Source organism: Triticum urartu, chromosome 6A, assembly GCF_056163025.1.
Source record: "Triticum urartu cultivar PI428250 chromosome 6A, HENAU_Tu73, whole genome shotgun sequence".
NCBI lineage: Eukaryota > Viridiplantae > Streptophyta > Magnoliopsida > Poales > Poaceae > Triticum > Triticum urartu.
In genome coordinates, this window is record NC_141878.1 from 307,732,685 (window position 1) to 307,751,547 (window position 18,863).

Genomic DNA, 18,863 nt, shown 5'->3' on the forward strand with positions numbered 1-18,863 from the left:
TTCCGTTTGGACTCTGTTTGATATTCCTTTTCTGCAAAACTCAGAAATAAGGAAAAAACATAAACGGGCACTAGGCTCTAGGTTAATAGGTTAGTCCCAAAAATAATATAAAATAGCATATTAATGCATATAAAACATCCTAAACATATAATATAATAGCATGGAACAATAAAAAATTATAGATATGTTGGAGACATATCAACTAGCTATGAATTTCTGCATATGGTCAAGGTACAGTAATAAACTGCATCCTTATTAGAAATAGGAAAAATCTGTATTCCATCTTTCACGCTCGTATTTGCTAGCGGCTCGATCAATAGGCCTCTCATGTCTCCTTATTTCTTGTTTATAAACGAGTATCATCATATCTAAGGGTAGTGCTATTGATTTTCTATAGAAGCGGCAGAGTTGCACCTACTTCCAGCAGGACCAAGATGATATGACATAGAGGCTAGAATCATAGTATTTCTGGAGTACTTGCTCCCTGATTAGTTTGTCTAGATAGTTTATGACACCTATCTGGCATGTATAACCTATGTTAGAAACAATTGCACTAAAGTTTTAATTATGTGTTCTTAGTTTTCCTGCTCTTTTGTTTTCTGTGTATAGGTGACACATGCTCACTTGAAAACACTAACGAGAAGGTCATGTTCAAGAAAGATGGCATACTATAGGGGCCTTTAATGTGAGACTGTGTAGACCTCACACTCGTGACCATAGTTTAGTGTAATATTAGAGGTTTGGTTTTTGTTTAATTGTATTGTTGAAGTACATTTTTGTTATGTGACTTAGCTATTAGTTCACTGTTTTATTTGTGTAGTTGAATCTGTTTTGTGGTTTAACCTTTCTAAAACCTAGGATATTGGAAAGTTTATAGGCGCCCAACATGCATTACCAAGCTTAGATTAGGAACCCAACTAGCCGCGATGTTGTGTGTAGACAAGATTAGAGTGCACCCACTAGTACAACGAGGTGCTATACAAACGGTTTTTTATGCCTTTTTGCGACGGCATTTGGAACCATCACCAAGTGATTATGGGCGAAAGGGGGATCCTTCCCACACTACACACAAACTATCGGGGATAGGGAGCCAAGATGCATATACAGTACTCCTACTCATTTGTGCTCACATTGCCATCCCAGTCGGTATCCTGTGGTGCTACGTTTACGATGCACGGCCCATCACAAATGGTTCACTATTATAGAACGTGTATGATAAGCAAATAATCACACACATTCGCTTTTCCCTAACCGTATGCGATAACTAATTAAGAAGATTAGCTACTCGTCGTACGAGTATCGGACAGGATTACGAAATGTAGGACCATTGTAACATCGTCATACACGACAACTATCGCACATGTTATTCTGTGGTGCAACGTTTACAATGCATACTTCATTAGAAATAGTTCATGGATGCGAATTGTGTACGATAATGCAACTATCACAAACGTTTAGTTTGCCCGCACCGTTTGTGATATTGTCGGACATCGCACATGCTTTGCAAACGGCAACTGTGTGCATGCTTGCACACATTTCCTCTCTGTGAATCATGTCGGATTATGGTGTATATCGCAAATGTTTGTGTTTTACCAACGTGTGTGTCGTAATGACCAGGAGAGCGTAATCTCACCATAATTCAATTGCTGCTATTTCAAATTGTATCAGATTTGAATTTGAATTTGAATGTATTCTATAGCTTTATTCATATCCTTCAGGTTCAAACAACTAATGAATTATTCGATTCATAGGTACATATGTTCAAGAATTACATAAGAACCAAATAAAGAATGATGAACCACAGTTATATACTTGTATTATTAAAGACGGTAAAGAAAGAGGCCAAATACATTCTGGTTGCTGAACAAGGTGAAGCGAATGCCCATATTGTGCCCTCCTCCATCCAGAAGGCACACACGACTCAAGTCCAACCCCTTGTGATGGCCTACTACCCATCCTTCACGGTCTTCATGAAAACATCTAGATAACCATCGTGTTCTGGTAGAACTACTTTAACCTTTGCATGCCCACCAATCATGTAGTTTGAGAGGTAATCTTGAGTAAACTTCTTTGGGAACCACTGCATAGGAAAAAGATTCAGATATTGTCATCTAACACAACTCATTATGGACAGTAAAAAGAAGGCTGCAGAGTTCTTACTTACAATCCTGTAGTTCGCTGTTGTCTTGGATAAAGTGTAAACAAATATTTTAATTGCCATCTTTTGTCCCATTTTACTAACGATCTTTATCATCTTCCTCACTTGCTGCTGGTTCATCGATATCTCATTGCCCCATACGCGGAAAGGGTCGAAGCACGGATCTTTATACCAATGACATATGTACCTAAAAGCACCTAGTTAATATTAGAAGCTAAACAGCAATTGCACAATGATGTAGTATAACACTCTTTTATAATATCTTATAACATCCAATATACTCACATATTAGATGAATTAACATCTTATATTATGGGCCGGAAGGAGTTTATTACATTCTTACAAATTATCGGCTGATTAACTGCTGCTCTATCCATGGGTTAGAGTTAGTTTGAGCTAGTTCGGGCTCAAATAGCCCTAAAGTATATCCACACACAAGGGCTAGTTTGAGCTAGTTGCATCTAGCCCACCCAAAGAAACTATCCAACCCAAGAGGAGATAATTGGAGCTAGCTCTCCTGGTGCATTTATTTTCAATCTAACACTGTCATCCAAACACCTCCTTGGATGGAGTTAGTTCAGGGTTAGTCATGCGCTAGAAACTAAATCTAACCTCTAGCTAAGTTGAGTATCCAAACAGGGTTGTGGTGTTGTTGTTGTTGTTGCTGCTACTCTTCTACGTATATCTCGACATCATCAGAACATTAAGGTAACACTCTTCCTTGTTGTTATGTAGCCTAGGATTGCATATTTAGACATTAAATACAGTGCATGTTGCTATGTAGCCTCATATATATTACATATGGCCCTATTTAACCTAACGATAAATGGGTTACAGATATATTCAGTTAAAAGTCCAATTCACCGATTAGTCCCTTATCAGCCCCCGGCCTATATGGTACCAGCTACCGGTATCCTGAACAGTGAGTATATATAAGCCATGGGATGAAACTAACTTCGATGGAAAATAGCAGTCGTTCCCAAAATTATCCTGTGTAGGTACATCGAGAGGCATGTTAAGAACAACAGGCTAAACATAAACCAAAATTATCCATGGCAGACAAAGTAGTCTCCAAAAGATAGCTCTAGTGTGCAGGTTTAAGTACGCTAGTAAAGCAAAACAAGTGGAAAGGTGTGTTAACTGCAACAGGCCTAACATTTAACAACAAGCAAACATAGTCATTCAAACTGGTATTGTGCCGGTCTAAGTACACTAGTTATTGTTAAATAAAAATAGAAAGGCGTGTTAACTACAAGATGCAGGAACCAAATGTAGTCATTCATAGTCGTATTGTTGAAACTAGTATTGATGAAATTGAACCGCACAGTTCATACTTGCACATACAGAACATCACGTTGTGAATAACTAGAATAAACAAGGCATACTATGAACAACCAAAGATAGCATTTGAAACTGGACATATGCTAACTACAAACAACCGAACAATCAAAAAACTTTAAAAGAGGCATATGCTAGGTATAACAGGCTTAACAGCAAGCAAATATATGCATTCCTATCGGTGTGTTTAAAACTGGATTGATGAAATGTACTGCACAGTAAATAATTATGCATATAGATCATCACATTATGAACAACTAAAATAAACAAGGCATACTGCAAACAACAAATATAGCAATTAAAATTGGACATATTGTCAGTACACTACAAAAGGGACTCAAAAAAACAAATCATGGGTCCCCCCCTGTGAAGAGGCATGACAAAACAAATCATGGGTTTCCTCACTTGTCAAACATGGGCTCGTTCCCGTGGGAAGAGCACGGACCCTGGATGTGCTCCATGTTGTCGCAGATGGGCTCCTTCCCCTTGGAAGAGCATGGCTGTAGGGCGCCCTCCCTGATGTCGCAGATGGGCTCTTTCCCCTTGGAAGAACATATGGGATCTTTACCCTTTGATGAGCCGGAGAGGGTACCCTCCTCGTGGATGCTGTCGATGAGGTCTGACTTGGAATCTGTGGATCCCAAGCCAGTGTCATAGAACATGTCCTTCAGAACTGATAAAACAGGCTCGATGGCGATGTGGGATGGCAAATTCTTGACAGTGAGCTAGAGGAGATCAGCGGCAGGGCCATGGATGAGATTGATGGTGGTTGATCCTGAGGGTTGGGGTGGGCCACTTAACCTGCGATATAGCCCGCCTTAGGTCGTCGCTGTCGACGACCTTGATGTCATAGCCGGCGTCTGTGACATACCAGCATACTCTAGCCCGCTGATTGAGTGCCTATGGCCAGTAATGGTTGTTAGCTTCCTTAGCGACATCGTTCGAAGGGGCAGCGATACACCCGTTTTGGGCCAGTCGCACCTCGAGCTTCATGGGAAGCGTAGCCGGGCTTAAGCTGCAACGCTCTGGAGTGGGGGATGGGGATCTGTGGGAAAGGGGGCATTCGGTAGGCGTCATCTAAGAAACTCAGGGCGGCCTGGGTATGAAGATAGGTGGGTACGCTACACGGGCAAACCGGCAGATGTTGACAATGAAGGGCTTACGGCGGCGGCGGCGACTTTTCTAGGGTTTCGAGCGAGGGAGGTTGTTTGTGTGTGTGCGTGTGTGTGTGTGCGCGCGCGCCCGAGGAGGTTTTGGTGTGTGAGTGTGTGTGTGTGTGTGTGTGGTGGGAGCGGGGGTGTGTTTGAGGAAATGACGCGGCTACTGAAAATTTTACTACGCGGGAGTCAAACACGGGAGTGAAATGTCGGGGCTATTGAAAATTTGGATGATGGTGCATCGCACATGGTCCGAAGATAACAACCGTGTGTTATGAAACAAAAAAACCCTCGAGGCAGGCAGCTATTTTCGAGGGATGCTGGCGGGATTGGGAATAAGAAACATCACACATGGTCGAAATATAATAATCATGTGTTATCGAACAAAATAAAGCTGTAGGCGGGTAGATATTTTTGAGAGGGGAAGCCACATGGAGCCCGATGTACTATGCGGATGAGCATGATAGGGGCACCGACGTGGTGCATGGTTAGTGTGAGTGAACCGTGTAAGTTGCATCATCCGACTTGTCTAATGTTCATAAATTTGGTGAAAAATGATGCATGATAGGGTCAGAACATGAACACACTTGCATGTGGACCAAATTTATGTCTAAAAAGGGTGGTTTCATGTTCAAATACCAAATGCAACTTCGATGTGGCACCTATCTCGCAAAGCGCACGGTATTGTTTGCCCCCCCCTCATGTCGGCACGAAGAGAATACTAAACTATTGATGCATGCCCCCCACCAACCAAGGTTTACCTAGAAAAGTGCAAAGTATCGCCCCCCCTCCCACACACACCCACTTTCAGTCGGTGGGCCAGAGAGGCATCTCACCAAGATCGGTCGTAAAACGGACCAAGAATAGTCCACCTTGGTCGTACAACCTCTCTCTTGTTGTTGGTCAAAGTGATGGCCATCCATGCGACCCCGGAGATGGGCTAGCTCACCAATAACCATGCAAGTAGCTAGTCCCAAAGGCAACCACTGCGCGTGTGTGACCCAAACATATGTATGGAGAGGTGTGTTTTGAATACACAATGGAACAACTTTGATGTGGCACCATGCTTTCGAACCAGAAATCCCCACACTGAGTGAGGGTTAGGATGACAATGCATATGTATGTCACACCACACTTCAAGCCGATGACAGGGATTCATGCATCCATGCATTCATAGTATGCTCTCAAACTTAATTAGGTCTGAATCTCAACATGACCTATATGGCGATAACATGAACCAAAGGAAGAATTCGCCATGGTAACCTATCTTACTGTCGGTCTGATCATGGATGTCCACGCAGGCCCATGTATATATAGGCTTGTCGCCGATAACCACATGAGGGAGTGTACCGTTCGAAGACAACCACTACATGCATATGTATGGAGGTGATGCATGCATGCATGTTTGAATACCATTTCACAACATTGATGTGGCGTGTGCGTCGAAAATCATACAGTCCCCACATAGAGCGAGATTTGTTCGTGACGTGTCATTGTACTAGCCACTTCGACTCGATGGGAGGGATTCATGCGATGCATGCCTTCGTGCTCAAACTGTATCATGTCATTCCAGAGCATGACCTATATTATACCGTATTGCAAAAATATATAAACCCCTCCGAAGTCAAATTAACCTCTCTCTTTGTCAGGCAAAAAGCAGTGATGGACCAAGTGGGCCCACAGATGGAAAGCACCGATATCGCTGATAACCGCTTAAGTGGGTGCGAGAGGACAACCACCATAGCTTTGCATGTGGGCCAAACATATGTTGAATACCCAAAATGCACAACTTTGATGTGCCACATGCCTCAAAAACCGTAAAGTCCCCACACAGAGCGAGGTTCATGAATCGTACTACATATGATGGTCCCCTTCCCCCTCTTGAACGCATACTATATGCTCCTACCATAATACAACCCAAAAAGAATCCTCCTCGATGGTGAAATTAATTAACCTCTCCCGATGTAGGTCAAAGCGATGCATGCATCAACGATGGCCTCATGGGCCCATGGATGGGAGCGTCACATGTGAGTGTCCTAGCTAGGATAACCACCGCCTGCATGCATGTGGCCCAAAGAGGTGTTGCGTGATGTTTGAATAGCCAATTTCACAATTTTGATGTGCCACATGCCTCGGAAACTGAAAAGTCCCGAGACTGAGTGAGGTGTACTTGCTCACGGACGTGTACGTATAGTATATATGCTAGTCCCATCCCACCTCCTCAATGCGTACTATATATATATGCCCACCATAACACAAACAAAAAAGATTCTACCTTGCTGGTCAAATTAACCTCACTGCCGGCTGTTCATCAAAGTGATGGAAGACGACCTCGCGGGCCCACAGAAAGCATCACACGCGAGTATCGAGTTTCGTGTAGGACAACCATCGACAGCATGTGGCCAGAACATGTATGTATTAAAGGGTTGTGTCATGTTTTAAATAGAGAATTCATGACTCTAATGTGGAACCAGCCTAACAAAACAGCCAACCCACACGGTGGCTCAGAACTCGTAGTGTGCTGCGAGCCACCCGCCACCCCCAGACGCACACACCCACACACACACCGTGAATCCACCGCAACTACGGTGCATGTTAAATTATCCGGCGGTGAACATATGTTACCAAAGGAGGGACATTTTAATTTAGAAAAAAAACAAAGATCATTAAGATGTTTTTAGTATATTGATTGATTTTCTAGGGGATAATGTGCAAAAATAAAATTTGAGCTACATGCACACATGACAGTGCACCTAAATGGATTGCAAAAGCACATGTGTCTCACTGGGTGCATGTTTACTCCCCATGCAAGAAATTTCAAACATTGAGAATCTTGATTTTTAAATTCTAGTACATCCAAAACTTATTTGAAGTTCATGAAACTTATCGTGTTGTCATATGGACAGCAATACAAAGTGGCATTGTATTTTTTTTGTCAAATTTGAGACCAGTTTTGATGTAATCTTTATCTTCTTACAAACAGGAGATTATTAATAATTGGGAACCAATATCCCAAACGGGTTATTTATTCGAACCGTGAGCACTAGACCAACAATGGATATGTGACATGCTTTGGTTAAGCAATAAAGCGGTAGCATTAATCATCCAAATAGAAAAACAATATATGTGCCACCACGCGACCCGTGTGCCATGCGAAAGGGCATGAGTTGACGGAACACATGCGAGCAGTCCGCCGCGCAGGCAGATCGAGAGGCGTGCGTGCAGGTGTGTGAATTGACGGAGGCGTGCTCGCTTCACAATGTCATCGGGAGGCGTGTGAGTAGCTGTGTGAAACAACGGTAGGCATGCCAGCAGTCTGGTGCGCAGGCTCACCGAGAGGCGAGCCAGTGGTTTGACCGTCGCCTGCCTCTCTCCCACTACACCATATTAATGGTGCGCCCGAGCGGCCGCACCCCCCATCCTCGCCACACACACAATACTCTCTCTCCAATTGCATCCACAATGTCGCTCTCAGTCCTCAAAGCCATCAGTGTACGAGGATGTCGCCAAAGCGCCCCATTGGAGGGAGTGGCGACGCCGAGGCTGCTGAAGCACCGGAGCATGGCGTGGAGATGGAGACAGAGGTTCCCATCACTGCCGGCGAGGTGTTGCTGCACCCTGACATCATCGACGACGTCGAGCTTCCACAGCCGGAGGCGGAGTTCCACACCGACTCTGGTGACGACTCGGGCGACGACCCCGGCTACGACTCCGACGACCACTTCGGCGACGACTCCGATGATGACAGACCACTAGTTAGTCATCTATACCCATTTATGTGTCAAATAGATCCTAGGTTTTCTCTTGTTACTCCTGCCTCCCCCTTTTTCGAACAGAAATCCTATGGTTATGTTCTCCCAATCCATGAAATCTGAGTAAGTTTCGTTCAATCCGTGTAGTGTATTGATTGTTTGAATGTACAAGTGATAAGTGATTAGTTGTTTCATCTGTGCAAATCATTTCTGCTAGTAATCCGACTAGGGTTAGTGTTCGTGCTAATAATTCCTAGCCAGGACTTGACAATTGATTCTGAATGACCTACATATATGCTTGTGCCATTATTTTCTTCAAGATTGGTCTATACGTAGACGACTGTGCATAAAAATCAAACCATAATCTCTGGATATGTATAAAAAAATGGCCATAAATTCCTAATCCTACTTCATGACATGGAAACATTGATTTGATGCCAAATTTGTTTTACTATCACTGGTGCACATCGGTGCTATAAAAATGGTTTTTAACCCCTTTCTGCGACGACATTTGGAACCGTCGCCAAGTGAGTGTGCGCGATAGGGGGGGTCCTTCGCACATGTTCCAGAAACTGTCGGGGATAGGGAGCCTTGATGCATACAGTTGTCCTTATATAACCGTTTTCGATATCTCGAATATCCCAAACGCTTCATCCTTGCTACTCGTTTGTGCTCGCATTGCCATCGCAGTCGAAGTATTGTGGTTTTACCTAAAACCAGGAAGATTCCAGGCACGGGAGTTTTCCAGGCACGTACCAAACTGGATGTATGTTTACGATGCCTGACACGTCACAAACAGTTCATGATTTTAAACCGTGTACGCTAGGTAGACAATCACAGACATTTAGTTTTCCCACACCGTATTTGATAGTGTGTGACATCACACATGCTTTACAAACGGCAACTGTGTGCATTGTTGCACACGTTTCCTCTCTGTGAACCGTGTCGGATTATGATGTATATCGCACATGTTGTGCTTTTATTAACCGTGTGCTCCATAATGACCTCCACACCGTAATTTTGCCCTAATTTAATTATTGCTATTTAAAATTGTACCTAATTTAAACTTGAAAGTAGGCTATAGCTTTATTCATATCCATCAGGTTCAAACAATCAATGCATTATTCGATTCACAAGTGTTGGTGTCAAAATGCCGATCTCGGGTAGGGGGTCCCGAACTATGCATCTGAGGATTGAAGGTAACAAGGGACATAGGGAACACAATGTTTAGACAGCAGGTGAGGGCCATCTTAATAGAGGTAAAACCCTACATCCTGCTTGATTGTATTTGATGATTATAGGGGTTACAAGAGTCGATCTACCTCGAGATCGTAATGGCTAAACCCTAGATGTCTAGCCTATATGAATTCTGATAGCCTCTACGGACTAAACCCCTGGTTTATATAGACACCTGAGGGGCATAGGGTTGTAGAGAGTCGGCTTGCAGAAGAACGAAATTATACATATGGACGCCAATCTTGCCATCCATGTATAGGAGAGTCCTATCTGGACACGGGGGAAGGTCTTCTACCTTGTATCTTCACGGCCCATCAGTCCGGCCCATATCACACAGCCTGAACACCCGAGGACCCCCTAATCCAGGACTCCCTTAGTAGCCCCTGAACAAGTCTTCAATGACGATATGCTTGGCACACAGCTTGTCTTCAGCATTGCAAGGTGGGTTCCTCCTCCCGAATACTTCAAAACAATCTTCTGAATAAAATAATTATATCCGGCTCTGCATGACATTCACAACCCTCAACCACGAAGACAAAAATATTCAATGAAAATAATGCCTGTCAACTAACAACTTTTCGGTGAAACGCCACATCTGGCCTCTTTAACACTTCAAACCGTTTTTCACCTCCCGCTTCGCGTTTCAAGGCGCGTCCTCTATTCACACGTCTTGTCAAAACAGAGATCGTGTCCGCTTATCGTGGGATCCTCATCCATGCAGGTTTGGGTAATCCCACCGTGCCATTCGCACGACCCCTTGGGAACAGGCGAGTTTAAAGGCTCAAGGTGGGGGAGCTTGATATTCACTGCCTATATAAGTGGATAAAGATCCCTTTTTTCCTCCCCGCGCCTTCTTCCTTCTCCTACTTCCCATCCTCAAGCTCCAACGCCCAAGCTTTAATCTTTCCCACCGCCACCAACCTCACCAGCCATGTCTGGATCCGGCTCAACGGGCAAGTGGGAGGCCTCCTCCGTAGCGGAGAAGGACGTCAAGGAGCTCTGGGAGACAGGGTACCTGTCCACGGACGTGGCACACAGGCTCCTTGCCAAGAAGCAGGTTATCCCAACCCCGAAGCCCGGCGAAAGGGTTGTGTTCATCCCTCACTTCCTCCATGGACTAGGGTTTCCCCTACACCCCTTTGTCTATGGCCTCATGTTCTACTACGGGCTAGACTTCCATGATCTAACCCCAAATTCTATCATCAACATCTCGGCGTTTATCGTCGTGTGTGAGGTGCTACTCCGCATCCCCCCACACTTTGGCCTATGGATAAAAGTCTTCAATGTGAAGCCGAAGGTGGTCGACGGGCAGCATGCGGACTGCAGCGGCGCCATGGTGAGCAAGCTCCCCAACACCACTTGGCCTAAAGCGGCCTTCATGGAGACCATCAAGGTGTGGCAGCAGGAGTGGTTCTACATCACCGAACCACGTGACGCCAGATGAGAGGCCACTCCTGAGTTTAGATCCGGACCCCCTATGCGGCTCGCGTCATGGACCAACAAGGGTCTGGAATGGGGGTCGACCACGGAAGTACTGATGCTGCAAAAGCACATCAAAAACTTGATAAGCAAGAACACCAGTCTCACTGACGTGATTCAGGTGATGCTCTTCCGCCGGATCCTCCCCTACCAACTCCGGCCACTCCATATGTGGGATTTCAATCCAGAAGGTCCCCGGACCGTGCAGCATTTCTTCGGCACAACGTGCGAAGAGATCTGGAAGCTCCTCTTCAAGGCCTAGAAGACGTGGCCAAAGAAGACTGATGACATCGGCCTTGACAGCGAGAATTCGGCCACTCTGGTAAGTGCATAATTCCCGGACATACCTTTGGTCCAAAAATCCTCACACATAATGATTTTTCTGTCCCTTGCATAGGGCTGGATAACGAAGGCGGAGCGGATCAAGTGACCGGCTCCGCTGCCTGAAGATCCACCCACTCCCCAGCTAACGAAGATGCTGGTCCCGGTGCCCTATCAGGCACCAGAGAAGAAGGCCAAAAAGAAGGGCAAGGAGGCCAAGGGTAGCCCCCGCCATAAGGGTACTTTGTACGCGGTGTCTGGAGAAACCGAAATCCCCTCCTCCCACGAGGGAGATGAAGACGAAGAGGAGGAGGAGGCGGAGAGCGACTCTCCCCTCATGGGGTGGAAAATGAAAAGGGCATCCTCCACAGACCCAGAGGAGGGTGTGCCCAAGAGGGGGAAGATAACCCTCTCGGATGGTTCGGATATCGGATGCCGAACACATCCCCGAGAGGTGCCCTAGGGCGAAGCCCCTGGCCGAATTGTAAGTACCAAAGGATTCGTTACAAGTATTAGGTCCTCTATGCTTTTAATATAACATATTATATTGTGTGTATTTCAGCCCTGCTCGCGACCTCCTCAAACCTTCATTATCGGAGGGGAGCTCTCTGCCGCGTGGGATGGCAGAGAGAGAGATGCCTCCGCGAGCTTCTCCGCCTACCGCCGCGGATGACACCGGGGTGTTGTCCCGAAGGACCTCTCCAGGCCGCGGAGGGGTGAGCGAGGCTGCCACGATGGCACCCGAGGGTGAGGCCTCGGCTACTGAGAACATGGGGCGTGCAACCCCCATGGAGATGGAAGGCAGGGGCCCTGACCAGTCCGGTCCCCCAGGCGAACACTATTCCAGAGACCCATATGGCTCCGGAATCGAGCAAGCAACCCCCTTCGATGGAGGGGGGAGAGTCGACTACAACGTTAACCTCCACTAATATGGAGGCGCCGAATACTCTAATGGAGGCACTACGACGTGCTGCCATCATGGAGGAACACCGCACCCTGATGGGTGCGGTGGTTGAGAAGGTTCAGTCCGCAAAGATCAGGCTGAATGAAGCCTTCACCAGCCTTCTAACTGTCTTCGAGGTATGCGACATAATACACTTTTCATATGAAGGAAATATGCCTGTATATAGATAGTAGCCCCTGAGACTCTGTTTGGTTTTGAAAAAGGCCGAACAGAGGATCGAGTAGTAATCGCAGGAGGTGACATACTTGTCTATTGTATAGCAGGCTTCCCTGTTGGTGGCGACCGCCCAGGCTGCGGAAGTTTCCGGAGTCAATCGGAAGCTGAAGCTGGCTGATAATGAGATCGACCGCGTTAACAATCGGTTCGATGAGGCGCAAGGTATGTTTAAAAGAGTTTTCCTTTATATATATATCTGAAGTGATATGCAAATTCAGAGTTTAGCTCATGCCCTGCGATGATTATGTTTGTAGGTATCGTAGCCGAGGCTGAGGCCCTCAAGAGTGCTCTTGTCCAAGCCAAGGAGCAAGCGAAAGCGAGCAAAGCGGCCGCTGACAAAGCGGCTACGGACTTAAAGACCGAACAGGTCGCCCGCGGCCAGCACAAGGAGAGGGTGTGTAGCGCCCAAGATACGATTCTATCCCAATCACATGATGAAGTCATGATTGGGGCACAACCGCATTTCGAGCGCATAGCAAGGTGGATATCGTTACAACATACCATGTACTAAAATATATGAGAATACAAGATAAAGGCTTACACTCGCCCCAAGCTACAACATGAATACATGAATACATCAATACATAGCAATCATCATACAGAAAGAGTAGGATCCGACTATGGATGAAATCAAACGAAAAAGAAGAACGACATCCACCTTGCTAATCCCAGGCTCCCAGACCCAGAATGTGTCCCTTGATTGAAGAAGAACTCCAAAAGCAATCAAGCATCACTCTCATGTCAGATCATCGCATTACCTGTACCTGCAATTGTTGTTGTAGTAATCTGTGAGCCACGAGGACTCAGCAATCCTATTACCATGGGTATCAAGACTAGCAAAGCTTAATGGGTACGGAATGAATAAGTAGTGAGGTTGCAGCAAGCAACTAAGCATTGTATGGTGGCTAACTTACGAGTACAAGAGTAAGATGAGAAACTATGCAAATGGTTGCAAACTAGTAATGATCAAGAAGTGATCCTGAACTACTTATGTTCAAGCATAACCCAACCGTGTTCTCTTCTCGAACGCACCCGAAAAGAGACAGTCACAGCTACGCACGCGGTTGGTGTATGTTAGTTGAGTTTAGTTCAAGTTCACTATAACTGGATATTAACAAATTCCCATCTGCCACATAACCGCGGGCACGGCTCTCGAAAGTTTAAACCCTGCAGGGGTGTCCCAACTTAGCCCATGACAAGCTCACAATCTACGGAGACAATCCTCCATCGCGGGACCATCCGATCAAACTCGGAATCCCGGTGCACAAGACATTTCGACAATGGTAGAACAAGTCCAGCAAGACCTCCCGGCGTGCCGACACACTCATAGTAGCCGTGCGTATCTTGTCTCTGGGCACAACCAGATGAGACAATCTATGAGTAAAACCAGCCCTCGAGTTTCCCCAAGGTGGCCCCGCAGGCTGCCCGTTTGGGACCAACACCATCAGCACTGGCCCCCAGTATTATGTGGAATAACGAACCTCGGGTAGCTCTAACTTCCTATGCGTCAAGTTTATTATCATGTTTAGTTATTTTGTTGGGCAAATGGTAAAACCAATCTTGGGTCTTGCTGGAAGAGTTTTATTCAAAGCGAACTGTCAAGAGGGGCCCCAAAACCCTCATCGTGTTAGGGACACAAAATCAAGGAACATAACACCGGTATGACGGAAACTAGGGCGGCAAGAGTGGAACAAAACACCAGGAAAAAGGCCGAGCCTTCCACCCATTACCAAGTATATATGTGCATTAATTAAATAAGAGATATTGTGATATCCCAATATCTCCATGATATTCAGGTCCCAACATCGAACAACCTACAACTGCACCTGCAACTAGCAACGCTATAAGAGGGGCTGAGCAAAGCAGTAAGATAGCCAAACAACAGTTTGCTGGGATGGTGGAGGCTATCATGGCAATATGGGAGGCTTGATAACCAAGTGGTAGGTAGCGCAACATAGCGATAGCATTGAGACAACTAGTAAAGCAAAGATAGTAATGGTATACAGGGTAATAGTGTGATGCCCCGAGACCGACGTCTCAGTTGCCCTTCCATTTGTTTTAGTTATTGACGTGTGTTTATTATGTTTGTTGCCTTATCATAATTGCTTTGCATATTTCATTCATATATGTTATGCCATGATCTTGTCGAGTGCCTTGTCATTTTTGCTTCTTGCATCATGTTCATCTTATATTATATTGTATTGCACCATCCTTACTTTGTTCTATGCTTCATGATATTGCATATGTCATTTTTGTTGCATTTTGCATCATGAGTATCATGCCTTGATTTGCATATTGAATCTTGTTGTGTGATCTTCTGTGAACCCCCCTTTTTCTTCCCATCTCCACCTCACTCATTCAACATGCTCATACCAGCGACCATTCATCAAGTTCACCCAAGTTTCTATTCCATTCAAACTTGTCCTTTCTTCTTTATTACATTTATTTTCATGTGACATTTTCCCTGTCTAGGAAATGTTCCTTCTTTTCCTGCAAACCCTACACCTTGCCGTTAACCCCTCTGTCAATTTTCAGCTCATTTGAAGATGCCTTGGTTGGGTGCAAAACATGGCTCAAGTTTGAATCTAATTCAAACTTGACTTATTTTTCTACCTCTAAAAATGTCCAAGCGAATTTTAACCAATAGAGCATAATTCCTGGAGCATGAGGATACTCTTATATCTGCCAAATTCATTTCCTACCTCCATGGCATTTTCCTTTTCTTCAGTTGCGAATTTCAAATTTACAGATTTAATAAGGAAAGGAAAGCCCTCCCAGTGCAGCCACTTGGGCCTTTCCCCTCACCCACACCCCAACCAAACCTAGTAGCAGCTCCAGCGCAGCCCACCTGGCCCAACTCTGTTCACCGCCACCTGCCCCATTGCGTCGCCGTGTCTGTTCTAGAGATAGAGCGCTCGCGCTCGCGCCGTGAGTTTCACGGACGCCATGGTCGCGCCGTCTTCTCCCCCTCCTTTTAAGCCAGCAGCCTTGCCCTAGGGTTTCCCCTTTTCCCTCTCGATCTCCTCCTCTGCCACCAGCCAGGAGGGCAGCTCCTCCCTGCTCCATCTCCTCCATGCATCCACCATGGCCGGCCCAAGCAAGAGCTCATCATCGGAGTAGGAGCATCGCCGGCCTCCACTCCATCGACCCCGAACATCGCAGAGCCTCCCCGAGTCCGTTCTGACACTGATCCGAGCCCGAGGATGCCTTCCCCGACGTCCTCTTCGTCCTCTACTTCGTCTTCTTCACGGACAACAAGTCCACCGGAGTTCCTCTCCTCATCTCCATCGATATTCTGCATTCTCGGCCGCATCCTCATGTCACAGGTATACTACGTATACCCAACTCCAACCCTGATCTTTTCCATCGCGATTAGACCGCCGGAGTCATCGCTAGATCCATGCCATCCTCGTGTTCTCAGTGCTCCGAAGAGTTCTGAAATTTGTTGTGTAGTTATAGTAGTCGTCGCGGTCCCTCGCGCTTCGTCCCCGCTCTGGATCCTTTATCGCACACGCATCAGCACCTCCGCAGCACACGCTTGTGAGATCAAGCAAACCCCACGCCCCTCCTTTCAATGTCTCTGTTCTAGCCAACAACCATGGCCGTGATCTCTGAACTCTTGCACACGGCCGCCCCTTGCTGCACCCACAAATGCACTGCACGTACACCCACGCTTGCACACCTGCACGCGCGCACCCATGTATGTTTCCGCAGCCCCGCCAGCGACCTGCAGCCGCTGGTGTTGGCTCCCGGTGCCGGCCAAGTCCACCATGCGTTTGAGCCATCTCTGATTCCATTTTCTGTTTCGTCAGATCAACGCCAGGACATTCATCTCTACCATAAGACATTTCTTAGCAGAGTTCTAAAGTAGCCCATCTGGTTAACAACGCATTCACGTATCCAAGTGGTCCTGGGATCAAATCCCAGGCGCCCTTGTTTCTTTTTCTTCTTGTTTCTGTTAATTTTCCAGTCAGGTTTGCTCAAACTGTTGGTTCAGTTAGTGTTTGTCTGCAAATTATCTCAGGTGCACTTCTGTTGCTACTAGTTAGACTAGCAGGTATGCACCCAGACAACCAGGGCTCAAATCCCCATCCAACATCTTTTTGCATCAATTTTGGCTCACCCAGATCAAGCCCTTGTTCTTCTTCATGTCGCGCCTAGCCCCTCTATTATCACCATACCACTTGTATCCCAGTGGTCTTCTTCATGTCGCGCGTAGCCCTTTTTCTGCACTGTCTCCTTTTAATTTTTTCTCACACACACTCATCCATTTCAGGCCAGGTCCATCTTGGGTTTTGCACAGTGCGTTGCATTCGGCCCGAAGACATTTTTTCCATTCTGTGATTTTGTCACATATCCAGTGCATGCATATTTTCAGAAATGCCATTAAAATTACATTGCTCATATCTAAATATCCATGCATCCAAATGAAACATGTCGTATATGTAAAATGCTTAGAATTTCATGTACTTTCACAATATCCAACTTTCACCCATGTTAAAATATTTAAAACTGCTGTTTGCATTAATTTGCATAAATGTCATGTTAAAATGGTTTATTTCAAAACTTAATAACCGTAGCTCCGAATTGGATAAACATTATATGTAAATGGGGTAGAAAAATGCCTAGTTCAACATGGTGTACTTGCTTTGCATTTTAACAACTCTAAACTATGGTTTAGGGTAGAACATTACCTATCCAAAAATATGCATATGGGGGTTTACCGGAATTGTTGTTCGTTGTTTCCTGCCTCATTTAAACTTGCCTAGTTAAGTAGTTTTATTATGTTTCACCCCCTTGCCATGCTAACCAACATTTAATATTGTTGGGTACATAAACGAGAGAGAACTAAATAAGTCACGTGGTGTTTCGTCAATATGCAACTCGTTGCATATTGAGCTCCACTTAATTTGTAGGATTGTTTGTGCACTTTGCCATGCCATGTATCATTAAACCGGACATGCATCATAATTGGTTGTGCATCATGCCATGATTAGGTGATGGTTGTTTACTTTGTTGTTTGCTTCTTTTCGGGTAGCTTCTCTCGTTAGCTTCGGTTCCGTTCCGGAGTTGTGAGGATCCGTTCGACTACGTCCGGTTGTCTTCTTCATGGACTCGTTCTTCTTGCTTGCGGGATCTCATGCAAGATGACCATACCCTCGAAATCACTTCTATCTTTGCTTGCTTAGTTGCTCTCTCTATTGCTATGCCGCGATACCTACCACTTGCTTTATCATGCCTCCCATATTGCCATGTCAAGCCGCTAACCCACCTTTCCTAGCAAACCGTTGTTTGGCTATGTTACCGCTTTGCTCAGCCCCTCTTATAGTGTTGCTAGTTGCAGGTGAAGATGAAGTTTGTTCCATGTTGGAACATGGATATGTTGGGATATCACAATATCTCTTATTTAATTAATGCACCTATATACTTGGTAAAGGGTGGAAGGCTCGGCCTTATGCCTGGTGTTTTGTTCCACTCTTGCCGCCCTAGTTTCCGTCATATCGGTGTTATGTTCCTTGATTTTGCATTCCTTACACGATTGGGTGTTATGGGAACCCCTTGACAGTTCGCTTTGAATAAAACTCCTCCACCAAGGCCCAACCTTGGTTTTTACATTTGCCTCACCTAGCCTTTTTTCCCTTGGGTTTCCGGAGCCCAAGGATCATCTTTATTTTAAACCCCCAGGCCAGTGCTCCTTGGGGAAACTTGAGGGTTGGTTTTAGTTGTACGTAGTGTTCATCCGGTGTGCCCTGAGAACGAGATATGTGCAGCTCCTATCGGGATTTGTCGGCACATCCGGGTGGCTTTGCTGGTCTTGTTTTACCATTGTCGAAATGTCTTGTAACTGGGATTCTGAGTCTGATCAGGTCTTCCTAGGAGAAGGAATATCCTTCGTTGACAGCTTGTGATGGGCTAAGTTGGGACACCCCTGCAGGGTTTTGAACTTTCGAAAGCCGTGCCCGCGGTTATGGGCAGATGGGAATTTGTTAATGTCCGGTTGTAGAAAACTTGACATTTAACCTAATTAAAATGCGTGAACCACGTTTGTAGCCGTGATGTTCTCTTCTCGGCGGAGTCTGGGAAGTGAACGCGGTTCTTGTGTTATGCTTGAACGTAAGTTGTTTCATGATCACTTCTTGATCATTTTTAGTTTACGACCGTGCTATGCTTCTCTTCTCGCTCTCATTTGCGTAAGTTAGCCACCATATATGCTAGTGCTTGCTGCAGTCCACCTCACTGCC